This window comes from Manis pentadactyla, chromosome 11 (genome assembly GCF_030020395.1).
Source record: "Manis pentadactyla isolate mManPen7 chromosome 11, mManPen7.hap1, whole genome shotgun sequence".
NCBI classification, from domain to species: Eukaryota; Metazoa; Chordata; class Mammalia; order Pholidota; family Manidae; genus Manis; species Manis pentadactyla.
In genome coordinates, this window is record NC_080029.1 from 31,887,222 (window position 1) to 31,908,979 (window position 21,758).

At 42.9% G+C, this 21,758-nt stretch overlaps 1 protein-coding gene across 5 annotated transcripts in view; it reads right to left on the reverse strand.

Annotated features, from left to right (window-relative positions):
• Positions 1-21,758, reverse strand: part of SUSD6 (sushi domain containing 6) — a 118,262-nt gene that overhangs the window by 53,726 nt on the left and 42,778 nt on the right. The gene's annotated exons all lie outside the window — the stretch shown is intronic.

A 21,758-nucleotide genomic window follows, 5' to 3' on the forward strand; every position in this document is an offset into this window, starting at 1 on the left:
ATCCTAGTTTATAACAGATATTCCAAATAAGATTACACCTCCTTTATTTTAATTCCATCACACCTTCACCATTAATAAGGCTTTATGTAAATAGATAAGGGAGCCTGCCATCTGCAACCAAGAAAGAATGCCCCTAAGACTCTGCCAGGGATATTAACTAGAACTGACTTTAATCCATGTCTGAAGCCTTGACTCAGGCCTATGCTCACCTTCTAAAGCCTCTGCAAATAGCAAAAAGAGGTGTTTGGGTCCAAAGGAAAAGCAGCTTTCAGTGTTTTAATAAAGCATGAGCCAAGGGTTCAAGAACACAGCTAGCCCCTGGGTCCTTACCCACTACCCTTACATAGTAGGCACTGTAGCAATCTTCTGTCCACACCTATTACCCAGACTCCTTGAGCCTTTACAGCTGTAGAACAGGAATGGTTCATGGAAAAGTCTAGGGGCAGAGTCAGGGGTAAAAAACAGTATACAAAACTGTGTGTATGTAAATATGTGGGAAGTGTATACATAAGAGTCAGGATGCCAAAATTCAAATCTGTTTCTTCTATTACGATCTTGTGGCCAAATTACTCTTAGCCTCAGTTTCTTCATCTGTAAAAAAGGGACAGTAACTATACTGTCTCGGTGGGTTGATGTAAGGACTCAGATCAGACAAAACACTTAGCACAGTGCCTAGCACTTTGTAAGTCCTTGGTAAACACGGGCTGCCATTGCTGTTGTAATTATTAAGAGCTGAGCTGCAGGGACCTTGGGGTCATCAGGCTTCACTCTTCATTTGAATGCTAAAACTGAGTCCTGAAGAAGTTAAGGGATATGCCCACGGTCACCAGCCAGTTAGCAATGGACCCTTTGGAGCTGCCATTTTAGATGCAGACATGGCAGATAATCCTACCCGGTATCATCATTCCCCCAAGGCAACAGTGGATCACTGAGAATGACACCTGCTTGTACCACGTCACAGCACGTGCACAACAAATATTTCAGTAGTGAATGGATGAGGCCAGATCAGGGTGGTGCCTAGGTGTTCTGTGCATGGAGTGGAGGTAATCAGGAAAGACTACCCAGAGGAGGTGATGCTAAGCTGACTGCTAAAGGACGTGTCTAATGAAAAGGAAGGAAAAGAAGACGTTATGAAATACAAGTGGATCAGAGCAATGGAGGCATGGCATTCCTGGCAGAGGCTAGAGGATGGGGCTAGGCTAAGAAGTTTAAAGTTTACCCTGAAAACCATGTGAAGCTTATAAGAATTATAAACAAAGAAGTTATAAGACCAAACTCATCTAGGAAGATCATTCTGGTGGGGATTTTATAAGATGGGGTTGGGTCAGAGGGCCAAGTAGTAAAGAATTTTTAATTTAGAATTTTATCATTAATGTGGAGCTCTTTGGAGCATAATTTGATGATATCTGTCAAAAAATGCACATATCCTCTGATGTATCAATTCTAATTCTAGAATCTGTCCTCAGAAATTACATGCATGAGGTGACATATATGCAGGATACTACATTATTGGTACTAGGAAAAGATGGAAGGGGAAAGTAGTTAAATACATTTCACACACCCATAAAATAGAATAGTATACAGTGGTTTAAAAATAATAGAACAGTTCAGTCTGCACTAATATGGAATGACTTCCAAAATTAGTACATAAAGAAAACCATTTGTGTATGTATGTATATTTTTAAATAGACAAAATCTCTTTCTGGAATGATGTTCAAGAAACTGGCAGCTAACAATTTCCTTCAAGGAGGAGAACTTGAGTGGCTAACAGGAAAGAAAATTCATTTTTCACTGTATAGTATTTCCTTTTAATCTCCTTGAGTGCTGGACCTTTTACATGAGTTACCTATTCCAACAGAAAAAAATAAAAATAAAATTAATGTAGCAAGGCCTTCCTGTAGACCACCAGTCTTCTCCCTCAACAACTTGACATTTAAATAAACCTGATTGCTCCGCCTGCCAGGAACAAATTCACCTTCAGGGCTCAGCACAAGGGTCAGCTCCTGGAAGAATTCTTTTCTGACACTATACCGTTCCTATCCTCTTCTTACTCCCAAAGCGCCTTGAGCACCCTGCTATGACTACACCTTTAAGAGGTTTTTTTTCTTTTAGGAGAGCAAGGCAGAGGCTTTTATTTAGAGAGAAAGCGAGAGGACAGGGCTCCTGGCTCAGGCCAGGAGGGGACAAGAGAGCCCTGGGGTGGTGCGTTGTCTAGGAGTTTTATAGGCAGTTGAGAGACAAAGGGTAGGAATGTAAACAGTAAGTTTCTTATTAGTCTTCCTGGTTATTTACAATAATTTTTTTTTTTTAGGAGAGCAAGGCAGAAGATTTTATTTAGAGAGAAAGCAAGAGGACAGACCTTTAACAGGTTTTTTTTTTTTGGCATCATTAATCTACAATTACATGAAGAACATTATGTTTACTAGGCTCCCCCCTTCACCAACTCCCCCCCACATACCCCTTCACAGTCACTGTCCATCAGCATAGTAAGATGCTGTAAAATCACTATTTGTCTTCTCTGTCCTTTAACAGGTTTTTACATCTTTTTTTTTTTTTTTTGTCTCATCTCACTTGGCTCAAAGTTCCTTGAATGCAGGGACTGTGAATTACTCCACTTGGAATCCTCAAAAGTAAGCACAGGGCAGAACACCTGACAGGCAGGCAGCAAATGTTTGCCTAACTCATGAATACTATGGGAAGGAGCCACTATGGAATTAGGGAGATGTACAAATATGAGCTCCTGTTTTGTTTTGTTTTAAAGAAATAGTTGGCTCCTCCTTTACTGCTTAAGCAGCTACCTGGGCTAAGACCAGTTTGACCAGTTCTACCAGGTAGCCTAAGACCTGATCAGGCACAGAACAGAGCAGGTGATGGAAACAGGGGCTTTGCAAAGAAAAAAAGATGAATGGAGGGTAGTCAATGGATTGTGACCATGCAAGGCTGGGCCAAGGGTTAGTGCTTCAGAAATAATACAAAGAAAAGCAAACACCTACAACCTCAGGGTATGGCCCAGAATGGGAGACCCCAGCTACTGTGGAGAAAGGGTCACGCTATATATCGAGATCATTTTAAGAAAGGATCTGCTTAGAATACATATTTTTTTAAATAAATAAAACCTGCCATTGATTGTGGCTTTAGACCAAGTCAAAAGAAAAAAAAAAAGAATACATTTCATCACTTCGGCATTCCTTTGGTATGTTAGTGACCACTTCCCTAATTAAAAATTATGATTAAGTAGAGACAGAAAATAGGATGATGGTTGATGGCGTGAGGAGGGAACAAGGAGTGGGGAGTTACTGTTTAATGGGTAAACAGTTTCAATTTTGCCAGATGAAAAGAGTTATGGAGAGAGATGGTGGTGATGGCTGTACAACACTAAGAATGTACTTAATACCACTGACTGTATACTTAAAAATGGTTAAGTCAATTTTATGTGTATTTTACCACAAAAAAAATTTTTGGAAGAACCTCACTTTCAAAGCCAGCACTCAACCATCTTCACAAGGCATGTAACATTCCAACTTAGAGGTAAGGAAAGGCAAGTGCCTGGAACTACGAGTTATTCCCACTACTGCCACCAACATCTGGCTGGCAAGGAAGACTCTCTGGCTTCCACTTCCACACCTAGAAAGGGTCTAAGGTCTCTCTCAGCCATGGAGTTCTCCAATGTGCAAGCTTCTCTTTGTACAACCCTTCTCTTCCTCCAACAACTAGCTTTCCCCTCCAAAACACAGGGGAAGGAGGAGTCATGAAAATCTGCACTCATCCTTCTGATTTTTCTTTCTTGGGATTAGTGCTGCTACCCCAACAGCATGTGATAAAGGGAGACACCATGAGCTACACTGTCAGCCCCCCAAGGGCAGGGTCTGGCCTTTCCAACCTCTGTAACTCAGGATATCAAAAGCTGCGTGACTGTGTTCTGCTGAATGTGATGTCAGGAGTATCATATCCTGTCCAGAATGATCCTCCAAGAGGAAGAATACTGACTGCCCTTAAGCCATGGCTCTGAGCTCAGCAAAGCCACTTACCTCATCTCTGCCTCTGTTTCCTCATCTATAAGATGGGACTATTGCTTGCTTTGAATATATCACTGAACTCTAGTGAGCCTCAAAAAGACAAAACATGATGGACTCCTCTGTAAACCAGAAAGACTCAGGTCCTTTTACTTATAGCCTAAGCCCAGAAGCCAAGACAGCAGAGGGCAGAGAAACTACTCATAAAAATTACAATGGTAAGCTTGGCAGGCTTATGGTATTCAGGAGAACCTGTAGCACAATCCTAAAGTTCACATGGTTTGCTTGCTTGTTGTTATCATAGATGCTTTCAGGTTAACCAAAAAGAGCTGCTAAGATTTAAGTTGTCCTGGAAATGACCTTCAAAACTGCTCACAGCCTGGGGAAGCAGCAGCAGTGGATGCAGCCAGCCTGAAACAACCAGGGCACCCCGTCCACTAGATACCCTGGGGCCCAGACCTCTGCAGCCCAGGCACTTGCCCCTGAAGACAATGTCACAGCCTGAAGGGCAGAGTCATGTTACCTTCTACTGAGCTTACTTGTGTGGAGGCAAAAGGGTCCTGACTTAGCCTTGGCTCCCAAGTGGAAAGTGGGTTTCTCTACAGTTCTGTGAAGTCAGCCTCAGTTTACATGTAATTTTCAGAACAGATTATTTCCTGAGCCATGGTCCGACTCTCCATTAGCGAGAAGGGGGAATTATATAGGTAAACCAACATAAATCCTTTTCTTGCCTCAAACTAGTCCTTAAAGGAGATGGTGGTGGTAGAGAATCTAGAACAAGAGAGTTTGTTCCTTTGACTGACCATCTTCACCAACCCAGATAATGCCGTGTGCTGGGTGAAGACAAACAACAGTGCAAAGTGTGAATAGAATGTACCCAGCTAATTACATTCAGAGCCTAAAGATAAGAAGTTCTAACTCGGTGGAGTCTGAGGTGCCCCAGGGGAGTGTGATAAGAGCAGTGACCAGCATATCAGGGAGGTCCTTCCTTACCTCTTCCTTTCTTTCTTGCGATGTCTCCCGTCTTCACTTCCACTCACCATGAAATGGCTGGGACACAGCAGCAAAAGACACCTAAATGTTTATCAAATCTTAATGCCTCTCACTCTTCAACCAAAAATGATGAAATGAAGTTACTTTTGGTGTCTTCTAACTTGTTTTCCCCTGGACATAAATGTCTCCCTCCAATCTTGCTAACCTCTAAATCTTCCCCTTTATTTTATGCCACTAACATCTGAGTGCTTCAATCGGCACCAATTATTCTATTGGACTTTGAAATCCTTGAGAGCCAGAATGTTACTTCACCCATTTTAATTTCCAGGTCCATAGCCCAACAGACACAAACATCAAACTCTTATTAAAATTCACCTCCTGCAAATCACAAAAATTACCCTCACCTTTCCTCATAAGCTATCTAGGTAAGACAGGGTAGGGTCGGTGTTCTGTTGAATTGCTCTGATACTCTTTGTATCCTTGTCTTGCTCCCCCAGTGCACACTGTACACTGTGGTTGTCACACTCAGCCCCACTCTACTTCTCAGGTCTCAGACAGCAGGAACACCATCAGACACATTACCACCCCACCCCTAAGACTTCTCTTTAACAGTCTCCAACATCTCTTTTCTAGAACCTAACAGCAGGATAATTGCAGAATGGACGTAAATGTGGGAAACGGCCCTAAGTCCCAGGTCCACCAACCTACAGTGATTTATCCTCAGGCAAGTCAATCATTCTTCCCAGTCCTCAAGGGGTGTTCCCAAATGCCCTTTCAGTTCTAAGGAATCTGGAATATCTTCTAGGGAATAGGAGGGGCTCAGAAGTATTTCCTCTGAAAAATAAGTCAACAAAAGTTCTGACTAGAAGGAAGCAATATTAAATCCATCCTCTTTGTTCTGCATGAGCAGTCCCTTCCCCTACATCTTCCAAGGCCTATCTTAGCATCTATCTCCCTCTGCGTTGCAACAAAGTCAGGAGACCCCCACATTCCCATTTAAAGCTTAATCCTCCATTAGCGCATTTGTATAAGCCATCATACACACTGTTCCTAAAGTGCTTTCCAAAAATAACAAATGTCTAACACACACACACACACACACCAAAAAAAACCCAGCCTCCACTCACACAAAGATCGCTGCAGAGCTATAGGGGCCCAGAGAAAAAAGATGCAAGAGAGAAGCACTGCAGAGGACAAGACAGACCCAAGACAGGACACACAGCAAAAAGAGAAAGAAGGCAGAGTGCCTGTCAGCAGGACATACATTTCCAATCCTGAAGGCAGGAAACCACTTCTCCAGTTCCAGCTTCACCAAATACTGATGAGCTGAACTAGGACGAATCACTTCACCTCCTTATGCCTGTTTCCTCATCAGTAAAATGACACAATTCAACTAAGTATCTCTCAGGGAGGCTGGAAAGATTCTGACAGACAGGGTCAGAATCTCTGGATATTATTAAGCTTGGATATTATTAGTTGGGTGATCTAGAGTAAGTTATGTTCAGTTCCTGTCTATAAACTGGATGAACAATACCCACCTCACAGGGTAGTTGCAAAGTGGAAATGAGATAAACAAGGACACTGGATGGTATGTCTGAAACAGTGGGCACTCAAATTAGTGTCGGCTAACCCCTGTCCTGCTCTAACAGGCTGTGACTGAACCCCCACAGGACTCCCAAAGTGCCCCATTTCAGCTGGGCTAGAAACATGCAGTGAGATTAGTTTCAAATTTAGATGAAAGAACAGTCAATGGGTTAAACAAGTAAACTCTCAAGGTTCTCTCTCTTGAAGTTATAAAAATGTCTTTTTTAAGGAACTTAGCAATCTCTCCCATGAAATTAAATAACTATGTAAATGACTATACTAAAGTAGTATTTGTGTCATGGGGGACCTAGGAGTCACTCATAGGCTGAATCTGTTGTAAGGAAGGATGAGGTCACAGAGCTTACATATGTTGTTATATATGTGTGTGACACACACACACACACACACACACATATACACACCCACTCATTACTTCATTAAATAGATGTCATTACCTGCATTTTACAGATAAATGGAATCCAAGGGGACTAGAAGTCTTTCCTCCTGCTGCTCTCCTAATGCAAAGGGCTCCCTATTTTTTTGTTTTCCAAATGCAAGGTCAAGCGTAGTTGCAACTCTTCTGGGGAAATTCATCAATTCAGCTCACAAGCACGGAAGGCTCCTCTGAACCCATAGCATCACTGGCTGGACCATGAATGGGACAACCAATCATAATCTTCCCCAGGGCCCACTCACAGTTACTTAACTACTGTATGCTGTTATTTACTGCAGATAGTAAATTCCTGCAGAGACCATCAACTCTGCCTCTTTCTAGACCCCTGAGTGCTCAACATTAACTTGTTCACTGAGGGGGAAAAAAAGATAAACCCAAAAGACATCATTTGTCTAGTAAATACAAGTTAGCAAAGTAGCAGCAAATATAAAACAGGAGGGGGAAAGGGTATAAATCCTGAAGTTTTGGCCAGGTAGCAAAACAGATGCTTCGCAGAAGCAGCTGTAATTGGTTCTTGTACCCCAGAGATACATCTAAGTGTCATCATACCCCTCCACTTGGTTCCCATCACAGCTAAGTGAAGCAGACTTCAATACCCACTTGGCAAATAAAGCCTGGGAATCTGATTTGCTAAACCTGACTTCTTAGGGCTCTGTGTTTGCAGTGATTACACTGCAATTCAGCAAATATTTACTGGCTATCTTCAGTGCAAGGCTTGGGTGATAACAGAGATGAAATAGGGTATAGTTCTTACTCTTAAAGAATTCACAATCTTCATGAGAGGAATTATATGTTTATATAACTATGAAATTGTTCTGAGGGCTCAATGAAAAGATTTTTTAAGGGCTGTGAGTATGCAGAGGAGATAGGAAGAACAGACTTCAGACTGAGAGCAGGGAGGGGAAGTGAAAGAGAAAGCTTTGAGCTGGACCTTGAAGACTGTGTACATATTTAGTTAGCTCTTGGGACAGTTTTGCAGGCATAGTGCTAATTGTAAAGAAAGAAAATGAAGTGGAAGAAAAATTCACCAAAGAAGGGCAGAGAGAGAGAGAAAAAAATAGTGATAATTTTGTCTACCAAGACCCACTGAAACACTCTCTCTGGTGAACAAGAAATAAATATCTCCTATTTGCTTTACTCAGGGAGATGTTTAGGTGCTAAATGTTGGTTTTCAAAGTACTCATAGCTATGCAGGAAACCCTCCTCTATGTCAAATACAGTAAACCCAAGAGAACCAACTGACGTAGTTACATTTACTTTTCACCATCTCTGTGAATCACTTCCCAAAGAACCCCAGTGGGATGTTACAAACAGGTCTCTGTCACTTCCTGGTTCTCAGGCCTTCTGCTGCGTTCCCAGGCAGTCTGGGAAGGCTGCCTATTTAAAAGAAAAGTTTAATTAACCAAGAACCCAAATTTTAAACCACCCTTTCCTCCACTTCATTCAATTTCACTAAAATTAAAAGGGGTTGATAAACTAATGAGACAAAAATGACCACAGAAAATGAATCTTCAAGTCAAAACAAAAATATATGCTCACTGAGTTCAAGGTCAGGAGATCTGGATTCTACCCAAGTTCTGCCTCTAACTGGAAAGCTTGACCTTGAGCAAGGAAGATGCTTCATCTCTAGGCACAATAGCTGCTTCAGCATACTTTTAATCTCAATGTAGTCACCCAATCTTTCTGGACCTCAGTTTCCATTTCTATAAAATAGCACTAATAATAGCTACCCCATACATTAAGTATTATATGGGGAAATGCATGTAAAGCACTTAGCATTATACCTGGCGTTCAGTGGGTTGTCAAAATGGTTAGTTTACAGCTATTACCGTCTATCACTATCATCATCATCATCATCTGAAAATATAAGGGTTGAGCTAGATGACTGCTACTTGAATAGCTTCTCTGGCTTCAAAATCCTATGATAAATCTTTAAGTCATTTTCTCCTTTTCCTTTTTTATTTTTTCTTATTTTTTAGGGGGCTAGGTGGAAAGGGAGACAAACTCAGCAAAGCATGACAATTACAAATACATCCTCAGTGTTTATGTTAGAAACAGAAGGATCCAATTAGGAAATGTATCACTGAGTAAAAGGGGGCATACTGCCCTCCCCAATGGAAAAGTGTTATCCATTCCTTGCATTAAACCCATATAGCACATGGCATGTTCATCCACAACACACACTCTCTACCCATGAGCACCAAGGACAACGCCCTCCCAAGCCAGCACAATCTTACTTCATCCACCTCATCTTTAACTGTCAGCAGACCTTCACAGCAGCAAGAAAGCCCAGTGGCCAACCCACCTATTCTAATGATGACTCATCCTTCCACAAAGTATTCCTGTTTTAAACAAATAAGTGCATTCTCCTTAATATAATTTGAACGTGGCCACAAGTCAAGTGTAAACAGAGGTATTCAGCTTTATCAAGGCCAAAGTGCTACACTGTAATTAAATTCAGATGAAATTAATAAACTTTTTCTTTTATTCATTCATTCAGTGTCCATGATGTGCCAAATGCTGCAGAAGATGCTAAAACTAACAGGAGGAGATGAGTGAGAATAATAAAGGATGACATGTAGGTTTTGGCCTAAGTGACTAGATGAATGGTAGAGGCTACCACAAGAGAAAGCACAAGTGGACAAGCAGATTTTGGTGAAGAATTAATGAATTTAGTTCAGTTTATTCTTGGATGTGTTGAATTACTTGAAGTATTATTTGAGATCCTTGGAGGATATCCAAGTTGAAAGGTCTAGCCGGCAAACTGGAAATGAGTATGAAACTGCAGAGCACTCTAAGCGTGGGAGACAGCCCCAGAGTCATAAGCCTGCAAATGATGGTTGAAACCATGTCAAATAGAAGAGCTGACCTAAGAAAGAGTGAGAGGAGAATCAAGGACAGAATCCTGGAGAGAACACCAACTCTTTAAAGAGGCATACTGAGGAAGGAGAGCCCATAAAAGACACTAAAAAGTACAAGGAAACCAGGAGTCTGTACCTCCCAGATGTCAAGGGAGGGACAAGGAAGATGTGAGGGCATACTTAGCAGATGCTGCGAAGTAAAAAAAACACCCCCAGATGTCAAGGGAGGGACAAGGAAGATGTGAGAGCATACTTAGCAGATGCTGCGAAGTAAAAAAAACACCCAATGGCTCTGGACACTAGGATATCACAGATGACTGCATTAACAGCAGTTTCATTAGAGTGGTAAAGACAGAGTATATTGACTAACATGAATTCAAAGTGAGAAAGTGGACACAGGAGGGCAAACCTATTTGAGGGGGAACAGCTGGAAAAGAAGGGAGAAGGAAGACTGGATGACAGCTAAAAGAAATTTGTTATCTTACTAAGTTGTACCTTCTCAGTTAACGCAAGGATTTCAACTAAGGCTTTCTGAACTGTCCAGATCTAGCTCACGGAGAGTGCCTCTGAATGACACTCGACATACCATGGCTGGCCAAAACGAGTGAAAAGCCGGGGCTGAATACTAAAGAGCTATCCGCTTTCTTAGCAATCAACAAAAACAAAAAAGCCTCTCCACCCCCACCAAGCCTCCCCTTAAAACTGCTACCTCTTCTTTAGGATTTGTGAGAGGGAAGAAACAGGCAACCTAGTGGTAGGGCCAGAGAAGCGACCTTTCCTAGTGTCTCTCAGGCCTTAAAATTCTCTTTGAATATGGCCCCAGTTTCTGCCATTTTCCTCCTTTCTACTCAAATGTCACTGAGCGTTTTCCCCTGAGGTTCAGGTTCAGGTTTCTAAGAGCATGTTCTTAACCTCCATCCACTAAAATCTACCAGCCCTAATGAGATACACATTGAATCCATGTAAGACACTGTCTTCTGGCTCCAAATGATCTCCATCTTGTGTAAGTTCCAAGAAGCCTCCTACTTTATAATTAAGCCATGACTCTTCTTGTCCTCTTCCTCACAAATTACCCAAACTTCCAGTAAGCTTTCAAAGTTGGACTGAAAGGTCCAAAGCAAAAAATGAGAAGCAGGAACTTGCTCACTGTTCCTTCCCCTTTAATTAGTCCTACACCCCTGCCCCCACCTATGCCCTTCATGACCTTCTAATTGTACAGAGTTCCCCCAGCCAAGGCCGACAGGCTCCAGTTCTAGTTCCAATCATACTTCTAATTCTCTCCAAGAGGGGCTCTAAATCAGGACCCAAAAAGAAAGGAATCTGATTATTTCACAAGGGATTCCCTTACAGCTCCAAATAGGGATCCCCAAAGTAATCTCAAATTAGCCAAAGTTCAGGCACAGGTATCAAATGAAGAACTTCATAAAGCCTAGGTAACATCCTGGAAGATGTTAAGACGGATTATGATAAATATAGCAGTTGAGAAAGAAACATCACAAATTAATGAGGCACCTGATATTTCCCTCCAAACAAGGCTTTTGGAATCACTCCTAACATATCTTTCTTAAGGAACTTACTAACTTCATTTGACACCTGTATTGGATACCTACATAAGCTAGGTTCCACAAAAGGTACAAAGGTGGGGGAAAGCACATGCCCTTGAAGAGTTACAGTCTACTGGGGGAAATAAGAGACATACACAAATAACTATAATATGAAGTAGAAAGTTAAAATACATGGGAGATATACAGCCGAAATGTTAAAGACAAAACAGGGAAATAAGCTGGAGCCCAGAAGAGGGAAATGAAACAGTAATTATGGGATCAATCAATGAGGTTTTGAGAGTCACATAAAAGGGAGTTCAAAACCTGATTCTGCCTCTTGCTTCTTACAGTCCTGGGTACACTGCTTTCCTGCTGTGAACCTCTATTTTCTCACACATAAAACTGGGGCAACAATACCTGTTTCATAAGAATTTCAAATAGTTCACAATTCACACATTTTTGAAGAGTTTAATACAGTATCTAACACAGATGGGCCTAACTCATGAATAGGCAACTGAACACCTGCTATTTGCTCACTTCTTCTGTCTATTTAGTTCAATTAGTTGCCCAGATTAAATGGGACCATGCCCAGGGGGTAGAGGAAGGAGGCTCAAAGTGTGTACACATGTGCACGTTCACACCACGGTAACAACTGGAAGCACACACCAGCCTGAAAAGTACAGCAGTAGAATATATGTGACAGATTCCACTGTGCACAACATGATACCGGACCATGTTGCTCTTTAGGTCATAGCAGGCATTCAGTAAATGTTTGGCAAATTGTCATGACTTGAACCTGCTGGTTGACTTCTCAATAAAATCTGTCTCAATGGATCCATTTTTCAACAAATGAACACAGGAAAAACAAGACACCCAAGGTTAAAAATTAGTCTGAGGCAATGGTCTGAGGGACTTCTACCCCTAGTCATGATGGAATAACAGGGACTAGATTTACTCTCTTTTCTTAAGCAACTAGAAGCCAGATATAAGAAATAGTGGCGTCAGACATTCAACAATAAGCAGCACAGGGCAGTGATCTTAGCAATGAGCTCTACAAGTGAACCCCAATTAATTCCCTAAGGTGTTTCCAGGCCAGACTGTAGGAGAAGAACCTGAAGAATGCAACAATCTCACTGAGTTGAAGAGACAGAGCTGGGAATTTGGGGGAGGCCAAGGTGGCTAGAATTTCCAGGGCAAAGTAATTGAACTGAGGGAGCTGCAAAGAGAAAAAGCTCCAGTGATCTGCACAGGAACCCCTTGAATCTTTGGCTTCGTACTGATCTGTGCATATGTGTGAGGAAACTAGCAAAGCTGGGAAAGAACCAATAAAAAGAAGTGGGCAGCATAAACCCCAGAGCTCACACAGAACCAGAAATCGTTCATGCCGACATAGGGCATCAAATGTAACCTTCAATAGGGCTTGGCCTTAGATAGTGGGACCATCTTAGCCATACACCAAAGGCTGCTCTTGATCCATCCTAACAAAATTGAAAAGCAAGCCTTACAAAGATCAAAACCAACTCCGAGTAACTGAATTGCTTCTGAGAACAAAGCCCAAAAGTATTTAAAGGAATACAAAACATTGCAGGACATAGCAACATAAAACCATGTCTACCTTCAAATAAAAAATTAACAGGCATGCAAAAAGGCAAAAAAATATGACCATAACTAGGAGAATAATCAAACAACAGAAACAGACCTAAAAAGACACAGATGATAGAATTAGTAGACAAGGATGCTAAAATCTCTATTATAAATATGCTCCATGTATTCAAGAGAGGAAGGCATAAGCATAATGAAAGAAATGGAACACATAAGGAAGATTCAAATTGAACTTCTAGAGGGAAAAATACAAATATCTGAAGTGAAAAATATACAGAATGGTACAGATTAGACCTGTAGAAGAAAAAAGTAATGGACTTGAAAAAAAAGCAATAGAAACTACCCAAAATGATATATACAACACATCAATCAGTGGTGGGAAAATATCAAGCAGCCTAACATATAGAGTGGGGAGAGTGGGGGTAGGCATAAAAATTGTTTAAGATGTAATGGCTGAATATTTTCCAAATTTGATGAGAACTATTTACCTACAGATCCAAGAAGATCGTCAAATCCCAGGAAGCACAAAAAGAAAACATAACAAGCACATCATAGTAAAACTGCTAAAACTACTGATAAAAAGAACATTTTCAAAGCAGCCACAGAGGGCAGGGAGGAGAGATATAACACATCCAGAGAAACAAAGGATTACAACAAGTTTGTCAGAAACAATGCCACCCATTCCCATCACTAATGTTTTTTGTGTTCTGGAATAATATTTTTCAAGGAGGCCTATGCTCAGTACAAGACTGGGGATAGGTGGGGACACAGTGGCCTTAAAAACATTTTAAATAAAGTGAAAAGGTTTAAAGATCTGTTCTTATGTTCACCCATGTTTTATATCTGTATAATCAGAACATTACAGACTGTAGCTCTTAGGTAGTCTTATATAGAACATATGCCATATATGGTCTTATGGCAATATTGCTTACCACACAGGAAGAGTCAAGAAAGGTCTATCAGAGGATTCATCCCATAGCAGAAGAAAATCTAGTTCGAAATAAAAAATATCATTAAAGAATGAGTTAGCCTTACCAGCATCAGGCCTGAGTAGATCTCCCTCCCTTCTAGTGTACACGTTAGTTAACATGTCTGGCCTCTAAAGATTCAGGAAAAAATGCCTTTTTGGAATGGAAGAATGCTCCCTGAGAAGAAGTAGGTAAGAGTAACTCAAGGTCTGAAAGAGAGTTAACTCAATTCTTCAGCTAAGCAATCCAGCCCAAGGCAACAAAGCCTTCTCCGCAGTAAAGCACGGTAGGCTGGCACTCTGTTCTCTAGAGTTCAGCGTGGGGCTCTGCATCCTGGAGGGACCACTAAGATGGCTGTTTACCTGTTCCGTGCATTGGTTGGTCTGGTCTCCCCACTAATCTGTGAGGAAGGCTGTGGCTCCACTGCATGCTTTATCTGTAACCCTTAGATCAACACACACTCAAAAAACCACAGTGTAGGTGCCTAAGAGGGACCCTCCTTCCCATAGTACTTGAGAACTAGCGGTTCTCAACCGGAGACAATTCGAAAACCCCACCCCTGGGTATCTGGCAACACTTGGAGGTATTTTTGATTATCATAATTTGGGAGGGTACTACTGGCATCTAATGGGTAGAGGCTAGGTATGCCATTAAACCTACAATGCGCAGGACAACCCCCTGTAACAAGGAATTATTTGGCCCAAAACGTCAGCAGAACTGCAGTTGAGAACCCTGGCCTACATGATTAAACACTGAGCTACAGCAGATGCCAGCAGATCTACCTTAGTTGTGCAGGTAGTGCAAAATCCCCTCATATCACTGTTAAGTTTCTTGTCCTACCACCTGTCCCTGAAACATTTTGATCCTCTCATCATCTGAATTTGAGCTTATAATCCCTCAGAGAGAGGAGCTGAGGAGTTCAGACATCTGGCTTTTAACCCCAGTTCTGCCCATAGCTGATTCTGGACATATCACAAAACTTTCTGGGGCCCATTTCTACCTCAATAAAATAGAGGGGCTTGAAACAATGTTTTAAGAGTTCTTTCAGCTCTAAAATTCTATTTGAAATGCTAGGTTTGGCCTTATCTATTTACAATGAGTCCAAGAGAAGGGAAGGACCCAGTCTTGAGTTTGCACACCCATTCTCTGAAGAACAGAGATTCTCATATTGTGGAGACCACACTGGGCCAAGGGGAGCTCCAGAAAAGCCAAGCCAGTCAGGCTCTAGTGATCCAGAAAAGGGCTCTAAAAACACTGAAAGGCCAGTCCATACCTTCAGGCTTAAAATATGAAAGTCCTTACTAGCCTCTCTCTTGTCTTCCCCAGGTCAATCTTTTTAAGAGTGTTAAGAGGAGGAAGGATAGGGTCTTGCTGTTCAAAGTATCGACCATCAAACTGTTGCACTGGCACCACCTGGGAGCTTATTAAAAACACTTAATCTCAGCCTTCATCCCTGAGCTACTGAATAATGATCTGCATTTTAACAAGATTCCCCAAGAAACTCATATGCTCATCAAAGTGTGAGAAGTTCCTGGGTAGTTAGGGTACTGAGAAGTTAGGGTACATGCCCCTTCTATTCCCTGCTTTGTCACCTCTTCACTTGGTAAAGATGGCTTTTAAGACTCTTAAGATTCTCCCCTAGTCCCATATCCTTGCACACTTGGTGCACATGTACACACACACACACACACACACACACACACACACACACACACACACACACACAGTTCAGAACCTTCACACGCAGTCACGGTGAGTGTTGGGGTAAGGTTACTATCTCCTTGCCTCTTCCCTATGTCCACAGGAGGCCAGGAAGAAGCAAGTCTTGAAGCTCAAGCAAAATTAGAGCTTTTCCCAGTGAGTGATTCTGCTTACCCTTGCCATTCAAGGACTCCCCAGGGGGAGAGATGGAAAAAGGCGTGGCGAACCCAAAGGTACAAATTCTGATGGGAAGAGACTCATCATCTGAATCTGAACAGAGACCAATAGGGGTCCAAAGTTTCATTCCTAAAGACTTTTTTTTGCTGCTGTCTTAACATTACATAAAGATTCTTGGGGTCATGGGCTAAAGGGCAAAGCACACACACAGAGTAAACAGAAACGCAGCAAGGGTTCTCCTAGCTGGTGGCAGTGAGCGGGGTGGGGGGGGGGGAGGCAGCAGCTGGAACTAAAGCAAGACCTCTACAAAGGGCAGCATAACAGAGTGCTGCAACAGACGGCAGAATGTGGGGAGAAGGGCAGCTAGACTCTGCTGAGTAGTCGTTGCAGTGAAGATAAGGTTGGTGCTCACCCCTTAAACCACCCACTGTCACAAACCACAGATGGCTCAGCCCCAGGCAGCTGGCAGAGGCAGCCATCTGCACAGGCCTGCTACCCCTCCCCCAGGGCTGGAGATGGGGAGGAGCAGCGCAAAGTCCAGGCCCATCCCAGGTGGAAGCAACACAAAGAGTACCCTTGGGGCAGGGTGGCTAGATCACCTAATGCTGTACCTCGGTGAGACGAACCTCAAAATCAACTCTCAGCATTACCCAAGGTTCTCCTGAGCCCATACAAAGTTCTCAGAAAGAGGGCCTTGGTGTGGTGGGGGTGGGGTTAGGAGGAGTCATTTAATCATTCAACATTTTCTGTGATTATACCGCATTCCAGGCACGGCAGCAGCCAGCTGGGAATACAGTGGTGACAGCAAACAGTCTTTGCCCTCAGGAAGTACACAGTAGGGTTAGGAAGAATAAGGAGAAGGAGGGTAATACAGTGGGGTAAGCGATGAGCACAGAGCAATATGATAGCAGGTGTCAGTATGGGACAAGCAGCAGTCTAAACTGATACTGACTTTAAGAAGGTGTGAGCCAGGCAGAGCTGAAAGAGGTGGGTAAAAGGGCAGCAGAGCATTCTAAGAGAGGGTGTAACATGTGCAAGGCCTGGAGGCAAAAGAGATCTAGGAAAGCAAGTTGTTCTGTCCCAGACTTTGCTGCCTCTGGTCACCCTCACCAGGAGCAGACCTCTGGGTTAGCCTGGGGATCCTAACACATGACTGCCTAAAGGAACTTTGGGTCATCTTGTAAAGTCCAATCTATCCATTTAAAGAGGGGAGCTGAGGCCTAGAGAAGGACCATGGCTTGCTTGGGACCACAGGGTTTGTTAGGGGCTAAACCAGAGCTCAGTTCTCCTAACTTTTCACTAAGCAAAGTTCTCTCAAATATCTCCCAATCAGACTCTTGCCACAGCACCTTCTCAGACAGAGTGCCAGCTCCAGCACTGTTCTCAGCCATGCTCTGTCCATTCTGAGCACCCAGGGAATTGGCTCATGTCCAGGCCTCTGCCAGACCAGGAAGTCCAGCAGCATTAGTCTCCAGGAATTCCAACGTGACAGGAGCAGCTCATGAAAAAAAAAGAGTGGCTACCTGCCTCTTCCAGAAAGAGGCAGAAGGCACACACAGCAATACACAAGGTAGGCTGTAGTTTGGGGGCCAGGGGAGGCAGTGTCTTAATGAAAATGGATCCCCCTTGGAAATGAAGAAGTGCTGTTTTGAGAGCTGAAGAACTATCAGCAAACACAGAAATAGTAGGCATGACTGTGTTACTGCCAAATCACGCAGGCTTAATTAAGACTCTCCCACCTTCTTCCCCAGGAGGCCCACCCCCTCTCTGGATGGCCACACTAACCTAACTGAGAAGCAGTCATTTCAGAGAAGTTGAAGGCCTCTCTGTTGGCCCAGCCTTGGGGGATGGCCATTAGTCAGAGGGTCACACCACTGGAGCTACAGGGCACAGCTGCCCTTCCGGTCACCTCAATATCTGCCTTCTACAGCTCTTAGTTCTATGAAGGTCTCCCAGCCTTCGCCTGCCACCCATTCTGCAACAGAGTGTGTGAAAAATGTAAGAAAACACTCATTAGCTTTTCAAGTGTAACCCTCCACAGAATCTAAAAAGAAAGCACATTCAACTGCAAAGCAGAATTCCTCTTCTCAGAACAAAGATGCATGTCAATAACCAGCTGGCTGGTTAAAACCATGCAGAAAGAGGCTAGGGGGCATTAGGGTTAAGCCCATTTACTAACCTCATCTAGATGCCTGGCAAACCTCAGCTCCACGCCCTGAAGCATCAGCATGATGAAAACATCCTAATGATGTGAAAGCTTTCCTATCCAAAATGCCCTCAGATACTGCTTCTGCCTACACACTCGAGTACAATCACCAGAGGCTGGTTCTGAACTTCAGGGCCAACACCAACCCAGGACCCTAGACAGAGTTATTCAGGGCATGAAAGTGACCTGCCAGAAAAACTGACTTATTCAGGGGATGAAAGGCAATGTTTGGTCTAGTGTAACAAAGGGGCCATAATAGGCACCTTGTGTCCTAAACTCCTTCACATCTGTCATAAATAAAGAACCTCTGGGTGGAGAGTTGGGGGTGGGGGAGTGCAGGGACTGACACTGTAGCTAGACTTCCTTCTTTTCCACCCAAACAACAACCCTTTAGAACTTGCCCTCCTGGAAGGCAAATGCAGTTCTGATTTCCAAACCTTACTGTTTGAGAGAACTTCTTGTTTACTCTCTCTGCTTTTTAAAACAGATGAAAGCTCCCCTAGGGAAAAAGCAGCTGTAAATACAGAAAAGGATAGAAAAAAAAATCCTGCTCTGAGTTCCAGAGGAACCATTATAATGTTATAAAAAGTCTTTTCAAATAAAAAAGAAAGAAAAAAGAAAAAACACACCCCATTCCAAATAGAAAACACATAACTTTGTTCAAAGTACTTCCCTGAAGTGTAACCTTTGGACAGATGATTTCTCTACACTCTTAAGACCTTCACATACAAAGTGAATTAGTGATCTTCCTGGAAGACTTAGAAAGAACTAGTTCACAACTCAATCACTGTACCTCCTGCTGAGTGTCTATCACCACCATCATTACAATCACCACCACCACCACGAACACCATCACCAACCAACACCACTATCACCAACAGCAACACCATCACCAACATCACCACCACCACCACCATCACTATCACCACCACCACCATCACCACCACTACCACCACCACCACCACCACCAAAGAGTTAAACTTCATTACCAAACTACTTCAAACATTTAAATAAATCCAAGCCATTACATTTTTAGGCCTACTGAGGCCATAGTATTTAGTAATCGAGAACAGAATGGGAAGAGTGTATAAATTTGACACAGGCAGCCTGGATTCCATACTTTTAACTTTCCAAGAGGAACAGCACTTCTCAAAAGCTCAGTATTCTGGGAAATCATCCACTGGCATATTATACCCCTCCATCATAACAGTAATGAGGCTGCCACCCTGAAACCCATTTTCTAAAAATAAAAGATCTAAAGAGGTGTTTCAGGGAAAGTTTGGGAGAAGAAAATTCAAGCGGGTTTATTTTCATCCAAGCTACAATTAACTGGCTTTGCCTTTGCAACCACATTTCCCACCTAGAATTCCAGTAAGTTTGGATGTGCCCCATAGATTTAAACTGAGTTACACGGAATTTAGCTGGCTGAAACTGATCCCAGCCCAGAGATGTTACTGAACTGTTTTACAGTCCTGGGTGGGTCTGAGAAATTAAAGGAAGATGGGGGGTACTGGCATAATGCTTAAAATTCTGCCCAAGTCAGAAGAGGAAGATGCTGTTCTTGATTTCATGCACGATTCTATTATATTATTAGAAGGAAAAATGCAACATAAGCCTATTATCCCCATCAATGACAAAACAAAGGAAGAAAATGTTTGCAGAATATATTCAAATCCCCAAACTTTCCAGAGGAACAATACAAATGCCACTAATGTAAATAAATCAAATCCTCAGTCCGAAAGGTCTGCTCGTATTGCCCCTACTCATCTATTCCCTTAAGCTGTAAATTTCCCTATGGCCAGGCACCTTTCACACCCTCATTTTGGGAGGATTCACCACACAGGCATCTGGCCTTACCACAATTCCCTAAGAACCCTGATTAACTTCAAGGATGAACACATTTTCCAAGTGAACTGGGGTTTCAAGAGAATTTCAGAATGGGACAAACTCTCGGGGGACAAGCCTGACCCTTCCTGCCCATTCCACTTTCTCTCAGATCCTGAGTTCTAGAGTATTAAAACTCCTAGATGGTTTTCTGGCCTCCAGCCCTGCTGTGCTCCAGGCCATCCAAAATCTTGCTAGGAACCACTCTCCCACAGCACTGTCAGATCACCTTTCAAGTCTAATAGTTCACCTTTATCTACTCCATGCACCATCACTTCCTGACAGTCCTCTATAGATAGTTTGCAAAATGCAGAAAGCACAGGCCACAGCCCACAGCCCATGAGGAACCACCTTCCATGGAATTGGGGAAGCTGCACACCCAGAAAGCAATCAAGGCACACAATAAGGCAAGAGTATCAATTTCAGTATTCTATGTGGGTGCAATAAAATGCTAACTTGTGAAGTATGAGTGATCGATTAAAAAATACAGAACAAGCAGCAGCAGCTACTTATGAGTTAAGGACAAAATAATGGGGGGGAAAAAAGGCAGAAATGGATCTGAACCAAGACAGAGGAGCTTAAAAATAAAGGGAGGGTGATCTGACCTGAAAGCTTTGAAAACTGAGTAAGTATGGAGAAGGAAAGAGGGAGTTTTGGGGGCTGGAAGGCTGAAGTAAGCATGATAAATCAGCAGGGGAGCAGGGGAGGAAGGGGAGAGAGGCCATGAATCAGGGGAAGAACAGGGGAAAAAAATTCCATTTGAGAACCTTCAGGGCAAGGGACCATTCTTATGGTTTCCCTAGTATCTACCACACAGTTGACTGGTTATTCCACAAAGTATTAAGTATTCAACTGAATACTTAACAGTATGGACAAGCTATATAGCCATGAAAAAGAAATTGTTATGAATCAGTAGGTAGCAGGGAGCCATGTTCCTAAGCAGGAAACATGACCTAATCCAATTCAACAAGCATTTACCAAAAGCCTGCTTTGTGAGAGGAACCAGAATACTTGGTCCTCACTTCAAGGAGCACCACAATCATGGAAAGAGATGGTAATATTACCTTCCTCACACAGGGCCTCATTGCTTTACCTAGTCTCCCTTGAGGTAAGAACAGGTCACTCAGGAGATAAAACTGGCAAGACAGACTAAAGCAGCCTAGGAGGCCAGACAGGATGAGGAGATCTGGCCAGGCCAGCAGTGGTGACAGAAACCTTCAGAAGAAGAAAGAACTGGCAGTGGATGGCTGCTGAATAGGAAAAGGGGGGCTCAGAAGAGGGGAGTCATGATGTCACAGAGGTCAAAGAGCAAGAGACTTCAATTTCAGTTCCCAGATGGTGACATTGTCTTCAGGCCATGCTTTGGCTCATGGACTGCCAAATGCTAAGTCAGTCATCTCAGCCATTCTGCCTGTTTCTGGGAATGGGGGTTACACATCCCATCCTTTCCATCTGCATATGGTTTTTTTATGCTAGTTGTGATTTCCTGTAATATCCATTTATAAGGTAAACAGGGTTAAAAAGAAGAGAAGTTGTTAATTCCTCTGTCCATCACAACAATGACAAATACATCTCGATAGTCCTGCACTAAGGTTTTACTGGCAGCTTTTATTCTGGGAAGCAGAGAAAAGGGGGAGGAAGCAATACTTTTGAAAAGCCCGGAGCAGTGTTCTACTCACCCAGTGAATTTTCCTCCCAGGCAGAGCCTCCTCCCCATCTGCATTTAGTGAGGGAGAAGGGAAGAGAGAAGCATCAACCCTAAGAGCCAGCA